The sequence below is a fragment of the Rattus norvegicus genome, chromosome 9, assembly GCF_021556685.1.
Source record: "Rattus norvegicus strain SHRSP/BbbUtx chromosome 9, alternate assembly SHRSP_T2T, whole genome shotgun sequence".
Taxonomy (NCBI): domain Eukaryota; kingdom Metazoa; phylum Chordata; class Mammalia; order Rodentia; family Muridae; genus Rattus; species Rattus norvegicus.
In genome coordinates, this window is record NC_141542.1 from 124,777,168 (window position 1) to 124,787,811 (window position 10,644).

A 10,644-nucleotide genomic window follows, 5' to 3' on the forward strand; every position below is an offset into this window, starting at 1 on the left:
CTACAGTATAACAGCATGGTTTACGCTATCCTAAAAGTCCACTGCCTGTTCATTCTCCCCTACTCCCATCTCCTCCAACACTGGGCCAATCACTGATCTCTCCACTGTGGCCAGTAAGGAGATTTTGTCTCTGTACTTTTGTCTTCTGCATGTTGGAAACATATCATATGTAGCCTGGCAGATTGGCTCCTTTCACTTATTAGCATAAGGTCTGGCCTCAGCGTGTCCTTGTAGCTCAAGTTGGGTATCAGTATCTGTGGCTCGAGGTCTTGTTTCTTTAGATCACCATGTTCTTTATGTCACAATAATGTCCCATTTTGTAAACGTACCATGGTTGATTTATCTATCCACCAAAATACGGAAAGATAGCTTGTTTCTCCAAGCAGGTAAGCAATGTTAGGTTGTGTCAAGAACCGTGGAAGGCTTTTATAGGTTAATATATTCTCAGTAAAATTCATGCATCGAGAGCATTTTAAACTCTGACCCAAGTTATAAAAAGTTTGCTATGCAACAAGAGTTTGGTGGTTTCTTTAGCCATAATGATTCTTTACATATGCTAAGAGTAGTTCTTGACATTTGCTCCACTAGGACAAAGTTATGCCAAGACACACTGTTATGGGGGCTCCATCAGGTAATGTCTTCATTTTAAAGTTTTGGGATAACTCCAGCTCCAGTTGTTTGGGACCCACATGAAGACCAAGCTGCATGCATATCTGCTATACAAGTACAGAGAGGCCTAGGTCCAGTCCGTGGATGGTGGTTCAGCCTCTGAGAGCCCCGAGGGTCCAGGTTAATTGACTCTGTTTGTCTTCCTGTGGAGTTCCTATCCCCTTTGGGTCTCACAATCCTTTCTCCTATTCATCCATATGAACCCCCAAACTCCATCCACTGCTTGGCTGTGGGTGTCTACGTCTGAGTCAGCTGCCAGGTGGAGCCTCTCAGAGGATAGCCATGTTAGATTCCTGCCTGCAAGCATAACAGAGTATCATTCATTAATCATGTCCAAGACTGGTGCTTGTCCATGGCCTGGGTCTCAATGGGCTAGGGAAGTTGGTTGGCCATTCCCTCAGTCTCTGCTCCCTGAACTTTTTGTAGACAGGATAAATTTTGGGGTAGGTTGAATGTTTTGTGGGTATGTTGGTGTTCATATCACTCACCAAGGTTCCTGCCTACAACTGGAGCAAGAGGCTATCCCCAAAGCTTTGCCTGTCCATGGGATATATTATTCTAGCTGGGCTGCCTTATCTGACCTCAGTGGGAGAGGAAGTACCTAGCCTTGCAGAGACTTGAAGTACCAGGGTAGGGGATATTGGGGTGGGGGTACTCACTCAGAGGAGAAGGGGGAGGGGGATGGGGGAGAAATTGCAGGAAGGGGTGATAGGGAGGGGAAAACAGTGGGCCAGATGTAATGTGAATAAGTAATAATAATGATGATGATGATGATGATGATGATGATGATGATGATATTAATACATTATTTTTAAATAAGTTTTGTGAGCTTTGGCTCAATAAATCATACAATGTATGGAGAGAGACATTGTGAGCTTCCCTTCCCCACTTACACGGAGCCATGTGAAACTGCAGAAACTGAAGTTAAAACATGATTGCTGCCCCGTCTCCTTTTCCAGCATACACATCAATGCTGGTAGAAGTCAGTGCTGTACCCGCTGTACTATTCAACTGTTTGTAACACAGTTATCTTCCCTGTGGCCTCCAACAATCATCGCAGAGGAGGCGGATGACGCACACTTGTTAGGGTGATATTGGGTAACTCTGCTATTGAGGTAGCTGTCCCCCATCACCGAATGGCTCTGAGCTCAGCGCAAAATGGCAAAATGGGAGACTTTTTTTTTTCCTCAGTGGGGCTTCCCTGTTCTGCCTCTGTCTGGAGGTTGTCCCTGAGCACAGGTGTCTGGCCTTATCTGAAAAGCTGACCTTGTGCAGAGCTCTCTGCAAGGCTGCATACCTCAGCAGGTGACTTCTGCCCATATGATAATTAGGTGCTGGGTTAAAACCAATCATCCCTTCCTGCTCACTTGATGCCATAACCAATTAACCCTTTCCATTTGTACCCCTAAAAAGGCCCTTATGTACCCTATCCCTGAAAGAATAAAGTACACTTGTCTGGCTGCAGCAGTCTCTGGAGGTCATTCTCCCATAGTCTCAGCCATGGGAAGGAACCCTGCTCTCTGCATGTGTTCCCTTTGTCCTCTCAGGCTGGGGACCAACAGCCTCTGAGAAGGGAGGGGGTCACAAAACAGTTTCTCAGAAATTAGCTGACCAAGCCACTGTTGACATTGGATACTTCCCTAGTCACATTAATTTTTAAAGAGGAAAATATCCCATTTGGTCTCCGTAGAGCTTGGAACACCACATGAAAGGAGAGAGGAAGCACCCAAAATACCTTCCCTCAAGACAAAAGTCCCGTATTACAGCGGGGTGGGCGGAGGTGGATGGCTTTGCTAAGACTCACTAAGGAAAAGCTATTTCTTCCTTGTAACAGGTGTATGTTTAATAGATTTTTTTAATTAAAAATATTTAATCTATGATGGTATGTGATGTTTGGGCCTTGGCTAAAACACGGCATTCTAAATTGCCCGAAGGATTTTAAAATTATAAATTATTATTTATCTATCCCTTAAGATGAATGAGGCTGTCACTCACCTGGACAGAACCCCCAGCAGGACAGCTGTCAGCCCTGTCTGAAGTCAGGCAAAAGAGTTGGAAGGAATCACCGGCTCCCAGGAGACACCTGAGCTTCAGAAGTCCCTCCGTGATGCCGCTGTTTAGGGACCCTCATTGCTTGCTTGCCTTCCTGAATCTTACCACAGAAAGCTCAACTTAATTGACTCCTTCCTGTCTCTGAGCCTTCTCTAGATAGCCACCAAAATTTACAGCTTATCTCACCTATAGCTTTTTTCTCTCAGACCGGACAGACGCTGCCCTTGTGTTTGCTATATCCATTGTAAATTCTTTTCCCTTCTCTCCCTTCCACCTTGGCATCATTTCCTGTGTGCTCAAGCCACCACAACCTGCTAAGTTCATTGTCTGTGAGAAGACCCTGCAAAAGGGATTCCCTGTTCTCTGGTAGCACACTGACGGGCTATGTCTCTATATCGTGTGTAATGACTACATTCCCCTTCACCGGTGGAGGCCCTGTTTGTAATGTGCCACATGTTTAAAGAGGTGGCTCGCATTATGCCTGCCTGTGTCCCCTAGCTATTGAATTCTTCAGGCGACAGTTTCCCCTGGTGTGATTTGTTATCTGTAACTTAAATTGTTAATGAGTGAGGATATGACTGTGGGGGCTTCGATGTCTCCTGCATCCTAACGCTTCAGGAATTAACCAGGAGAATCCAACTCAGGGTAGTCTACACAGGCAGCAAAATGCTGAAGAGCAGGGACCAGAGAGTGAAAACTGCAGAACTCTGTGCCTGGCTGCTGAGACAAATACTTTCTCCAAACGGATTCCCAGTATAAAGCTACAAATAATGTCGACATGAAATATTTATCCTATCAATGCTCAGTTGGAAGCAGAAAGAGGATTCTGAAAAAAAAAAAGCAGATTATCTCTGTGATTTATAATTAATTGCCCTGAGTTACCTACTTGTTCCTTTCCTTTTTAGTCTACCTGTTCTTTGGAGACTAATAATCACGGGCTCTCTGGTGTGAGTTGCTGACGATTGAATGCTCCTGTTAAACATCTTATCTGAAGTAAAATTATAAAATGTAGTTTGCTAAACACCGGAAAGTGAGACCATGTCCAGAGATCTATGTTCTTAGATCCAAACCAGCAGTAGGGAATCTCACAACATCAGAGAGTGTTGTGTTTTTACACTGGCTGTGCCTCACTGTAACACACAGTGAGGACACACACTGCGGACACACAGAGGGATCTGTATTCTACATAGCGGTGCTGAAGGAAACCCCTTTATAATTTAGCAATTCTTGTCAGCATTTTCTGTTAATGTGCTCTGAAAGGCCACTTGTGTTCCTGGCAACAGCCCCACACCCAGGCACACACTAATGCAATAAGCAAACTCAAGTGCATTTGAAAATTAGTATATGACCCTGGGCGGAAGAACATAGCAGGTATGAGAGGAACTGGAGGGAAGGGAGTAGGATAGTATTTTTTAAAAACATATAAATTCCCATGTTTTAAATTCCCAAACAATAAATTTTAAAACTGTGAGAAAGTATGACATCTAATTAGTAATAGGAATATACGGTGAATTAGAATTATCAAAAACATCCAATTAAATATAAACATAAAACATAAACACAGCATGGGTTAGATTTTAATAACAATATTTTTAATGCTTTTCATATCAGTTGCTATATAGAGATATTAATCTGGCGGGAATTTTTTTCCTCTATTACAGAAACTGTAAGTTAGGTTCTGTTTCCTACTCAACAAGACATAGAACTACAGCTTCCAGATACACAGAACCATAGAAGGTAACTGCAGCGTTCTGCTCACGCTGGGAGACCAGCACGCTTATATCTCATTTTCTCATTCACACTCATGCTTGCACTTGCTTGGCCAGCATCTTTCTTCTTGCGTCTTGATATCGACGCCACCAAATGAAGGAGGGGATGAGGGCAGAGGAAGGCCTCCTTCAACACATCTGATCACTCAACCTGCCATCATAGTTTATCAAGGTATTTTCTACATTTTCGACTTGGTGACCCTGGTCAAGCCTCATTGGGTGTACAGGCCTTTATTGGGCATTATAATTCTGCTTATGTTACTCTAGTTACATTAAAATTCAGTTAAGTGTCTTGGGAAATAACTCCAGACTTGAAACCTTTGAACAAAAATTAAGTACAACGAAACGCAAATATGATCTCCGGTGATCCTGAACGAGAATGGCTGCCATAGGCTCGTGTATTTGAATACTTGGTTCTTAGTTGGTGGAACTTCTTGGGAAGGATCAGGATGCGTGGCCTGCTTGGAGGAGGTGTGCCCCTGGGGTGGGCTTTGAGGTTTCAAAAGCTAGTGCCATTCCTTAGTTTGCTCTGTCTTGTGATCACCAGCACCTTTTCCCCTTGGATTTAGGGATGCATTGTTGGTTCTGACATGACTCCACTACAAAGGGACAGTTACTTTACATGCCCATCCACAATAAACACAGATCCTCATCACAATCACCCTTCACTTGCTTAACATTTGGAACACTTCATTATCTATTTAGTTCTGACGTTGGCCTATGAAGTGATGATTAATCAGAAAGTCTAGCAGAGTAGCAGGTAGCTCCAATGATGAGGATCTTAAAATTTGAAAATATAACTGTTAGATTTTTTTAATTTTTGAAATTATAATGTAATTATATCATTTCCCCCTTCCTTTTTCTCCCTCCACACTCTCCTTTATCCCCTTCCTCATTCTCTTTCCGATGTGTGGCCCCCTTTTATTAACTGTTGTTAGATACACTTAAATACATGAGTGCAACTGATGAGTCTATACAGTGTTACTTGTATGCATATGATGTTAGGGCAGATGACTTGGTATTAGGTAACAAGTTAGTGTGAGCATCCCTGGAGAAGAGCATTTCTACTGCTTGCAGCTTTGCTTAGTCACCTGTAGTTCTCTGTATAAGATGTGGCCTTGTGGGTTTCTGCTTGTCTGCTTTATCATGTTAACTTTGTTTAGCTCATGTTTAGGCACTCATGCTGGTGACACCTCATGGGTATAGCTTCTGATATTTCTAGGAGACACCGTCTCATAGAAAACCCCATGCCTCTACTGCTTAAGATTTTTTTAAACCCCTATTCTGAAACAGTTACATTGCGAACAGCAGTTATGTTGTAGTAGATGTATCATTTGGGACTGAGCTCCACAACTCTACATTTTATTGGTTGTTTCTCCAATGATGGCATTTGTCTGTTGCAATGAGTTTTCTTTTCTTTTCTTTTCTTTTCTTTTCTTTTCTTTTCTTTTCTTTTCTTTTTTTGTCCATCTTTATTAACTTGGGTGTTTCTTATTTACATTTCAATTGTTATTCCCTTTCCCGGTTTCCAGGCCAATATCCCCCTAACCCCTCCCCATCGCTTTCTCTATGGCTGTTCCCCTCCCTATCCTCCGCCCATTACCGCACTCCCCCCAACAATTATGTTCACTGGGGTTTCAATCTTGGCAGGACCAAGGGCTTCCCCTTCCACTGGTACTCTTACTAGGATATTCATTGCTACCTATGAGGTTAGCCCAGTCCATGTATAGTCTTTGGGTAGTGGCTTAGTCCCTGGAAGCTCTGGTTGGTTGGCATTATTGTTCATATGGGGTCTCAAGCCCTTTCAAGCTCTTTCAGTCCTTTCTCTGATTCTTTCAACGGGGGTCCCGTTCTCAGTTCAGTGGTTTGCTGCTGGCATTCGCCTATGTATTTGTTGTATTCTGGCTGTGTCTCTCAGAAGAGATCTACATCCGGTTCCTGTCAGCCTGCACTTCTTTGCTTCATCCATCTTATCTAGTTTGGTGGCTGTATATGTATGGGCCACATGTGGGGCAGGCTCTGAATGGGTGTTCCTTCTACCTTTGTTCTAAACTTTGCCTCCCTATTCCCTGCCAAGGGTATTCTTGTTCCCCTTTTAAAGAAGGAGTGAGGCATTCACAATTTGGTCATCCTTCTTGAGTTTCATGTGTTCTGTGGATCTGGGGTAATTCGAGCATTTGGGCTAATATCCACTTATCAATGAGTGCATACCATGTATGTTTTTTTGTGATTGGGTTAGCTCACTCAGGATGATATTTTCCAGTTCCATCCATTTGCCTATGAATTTCATAAAGTCATTGTTTTTTGATAGCTGAGTAGTATTCCATTGTGTAGATGTACCATATTTTCGTATCCATTACTCTGTTGAAGGGCATCTGGGTTCTTTCCAGCTTCTGGCTATTATAAATAGGGCTGCTATGAACATAGTGGAGCATGTGTCTTTGCTATATGTTGGGGCATCTTTTGGGTATATGCCCAAGAGAGGTATAGCTGGGTCCTCAGGTAGTTCAATGTCCAATTTTCTGAAGAACCTCGAGACTGATTTCCAGAATGGTTGTACCAGTCTGCAATCCCATCAACAATGGAGGAGTGTTCCTCTTTCTCCACATCCTCGCCAGCATCTGCTGTCACCTGAGTTTTTGATCTTAGCCATTCTCACTGGTGTGAGGTGAAATCTCAGGGTTGTTTTGATTTGCATTTCCCTTATGACTAAAGATGTTGAACATTTCTTTAGGTGTTTCTCAGCCATTCGGCATTCCTCAGCTGTGAATTCTTTGTTTAGCTCTGAACCCCATTTTTTAATAGGGTTATTTGTTTCCCTGCGGTCTAACTTCTTGAGTTCTTTGTATATTTTGGATATAAGGCCTCTATCAGCTGTAGGATTGGTAAAGATCTTTTCACAATCTGTTGGTTGCCATTTTGTCCTAACAACAGTGTCCTTTGCCTTACAGAAGCTTTGCAGTTTTATGAGATCCCATTTGTCGATTCTTGATCTTAGAGCGTAAGCCATTGGTGTTTTTTTTCAGGAAATTTTCTCCAGTGCCTATGTGTTTGAGATTCTTCCCCACTTTTTCTTCTATTAGTTTGAGTGTATCTGGTTTGATGTGGAGGTCCTTGATCCACATGGACTTAAGCTTTGTACAGGGTGATAAGCATGGATCAATTTGCATTCTTCTACATGTTGACCTCCAGTTGAACCAGCACCATTTGCTGAAAATGCTATCTTTTTTCCTTTGGATGGTTTTGGCTCTTTTGTCAAAAATCAAGTGACCATAGGTGTGTGGGTTCATTTCTGGGTCTTCAATTCTATTCCATTGGTCTGTCTGTCTCTGTACCAATACCATGTAGTTTTTATCATTATTGCTCTGTAATACTGCTTGAGTTCAGGGATAGTGATTCCCCCTGAAGTCCTTTTATTGTTGAGGATAGCTTTAGCTATCCTGGGTTTTTTGTTATTCCAGATGAATTTTCAAATTGTTCTGTCTAACACTCTGAAGAATTGGATTGGTATTTTGATGGGGATTGCATTGAATCTGTAGATCGCTTTTGGTAAAATGGCCATTTTTACTATGTTAATCCTGCCAATCCATGAGCATGGGAGATCTTTCCATCTTCTGAGGTCTTCTTCAATTTCTTTCTTCAGAGGCTTGAAGTTCTTATCATACAGATCTTTCACTTGCTTGGTTAAAGTCACACTGAGGTATTTTATATTATTTGTGACTATTATGAAGGGTGTCATTCCCCTAATTTTTTTCTTGGCTTGTTTCTCTTTTGTGTAGAGGAAGGCAACTGATTTATTTGAGTTAATTTTATACCCAGCCACTTTGCTGAAGGTGTTTATTAGCTTTAGTAGTTCTCTGGTGGAACTTTTGGGATCACTTAAATATACTATCATGTCATCTGCAAATAGTGATATTTTGACTTCTTTTCCAATCTGTATCCCTTTGATCTCCTTTTGTTGTCTGATTACTCTGGCTAGAACTTCAAGAACTATATTGAATAAGTAGGGAGAGAGTGGGCTTAATGAGAGGGAAGACCTGCACTTATCAGTGTGCATGAGGGCAAATATTTAGAATGCAAGATTACACTTAGTAAAGTGGTTTAATAAGGTGACAGTTGTAGCTTTGCCTCCAAGATCCATGACTTCACTAGCCCAGGATAGGCTTCCAGGACCAGGTACAATTTCCCTATTATTGAGCAAGCCTTAAGTCCTCTTGGTTACTGTATGCCTCTACTGTGCCACACTGGCTATTGTGGTTCCTGGATGTCATAGCTGAATAGGATTGTTTCCCTCCTTTGGAAGATATCAGCACTCCTTCCGTTCCAAGATTAACTAGATTTCCATTTAATCACATATGTGATAGAACAGGATGCTTTTGTCTCTCTGGGACTGAGTTTTCCCATTCGCTATAAGTAATAGCGTCTATTAGTCAGCAAACTTTATTATTTGATTTTTTTGTTGCCGAGTATTATTTAATTATTTATATGTGCTATATACACTTTCTTATTTATAAAGCTACTGATGGACATCTAGATTGATTCCATTTCATCCCTATTGAGAATAGAGATGCAATGAAGATGGATATGAAAGTGTCTTGGTGTGATACACCGTATGTTAGGTATGGGCTGAGGCTTGGTGTAGCCAGGTCCCTTAGCAGTTCTGTTTGTGTTGCTTGAAGAACTTGCAGGCTGATGTTAAAGTGGCTACTTTACATGCCCATCCACAATAAACACAGATTCTCCTTGTTCCACATTCAGAGCACTGTTTTTTTCCTTTGTATTCCTGATGATGGCTGTTCAGAAACTGTCAGGTATGATCTTCAATTAGTTTCAGTTTGTCTTTACCTGGTGGCTAAAGCTGTTGAGCATCTTTTAAAATGTTTCCTAGCCATTCACATACTTCTGGGAATGTTCCTTTCATTTCCATTGCCTATTTCTAATGGGCTGTTTATCTTCTTGCCCTTTAGAGGGTTTTGTTAGCTCTTTGTACCCTCTGAATAGTAATCCTCCATTGGGTGAATACCTGCAAGATTTTCTCCTGATCTCTGGGCTCCCTATTGGTTTCTTTCACATTTCCTTAGCTTCTTACTTTTATGAGATCCTATTTATTTATTGTTGGGAATATTCCCTTTCTGTGTTATCAGGTTCTTATTCAGAAAGCTCTTCCATGTGCTTATCAATTGAAGAATGTTCCTCTAGCAATTTCAGGGCCTGATTTTATATTGAAACTCTCGATCCATTTGTAGTTGAGCTTTGTCCATAATGGGACATACAGTTCTACTTTCATTTTTCTCTGTGTTGAAATCCACTTGTCCCAGCACCAATTTATTTTGTTCTATTTTTAAAGTGTCTTTAATATTTGAGAATTTCAAGCATTTGCACAATGTGTTTCGGTGGAATTCACCCCCACTCCCCTCTGCTGCAATTCTTCCCCAGTTCTCACCACCATTTCCTCCCCAGTTCATGGATTCCCATTTAAAATGTCTTAGTCCACTGTATGTGCATATATGTAGCACGTCAACTAGAACACGACGAGTAGCCTCTGAAAGGGCACATTCCTGAAGAAAACTGCCTCCTATCCCAGCAGCCAGCACTAACCAATAACTCCCAAGCCACAGTTTAGAGTGTGTAATCACTTTCTCAATCCATGTGGGGCTTTGTTGGATTTGATCATGCACGAATCCTGTGCATGGAGTATTCACATGTGTTCCCATGGGCAGTTTTCTGCTGTGTCCAGAAAATGCTATTTCACTGTACTCATTCACTGGCTCTAGCTCTTATGGTCTTTCTACCTCCTCTTCTGCAATGACCTCTGAGCCTTGAGAGGACACAGTGTGATGGCCAGGCACTTTACTCCATAGTCTCGTATCCTCTGCATGTTGAGCCATCATCAGCTTCTCTGTTAAGCATCAGCTAATATAAAAAGAATCTTTTCTGATAAGGGCAGAGGAAGGTAGTAATCTATGGGTATAAGTATATATCATTAGGAGTTGTGATACTATTATATCCATTTAACAGGATAACATAATAATAGTAGCTTCTCCTCCAGGGCCAATACCTCCCCAGTCATGGGTCCTTGTCCCTGATGGAACAGGCACGAGTTCTAAATTACAGATAGACCTTAAGTCCAGTCACTAAGTGGTTGATTACGTCC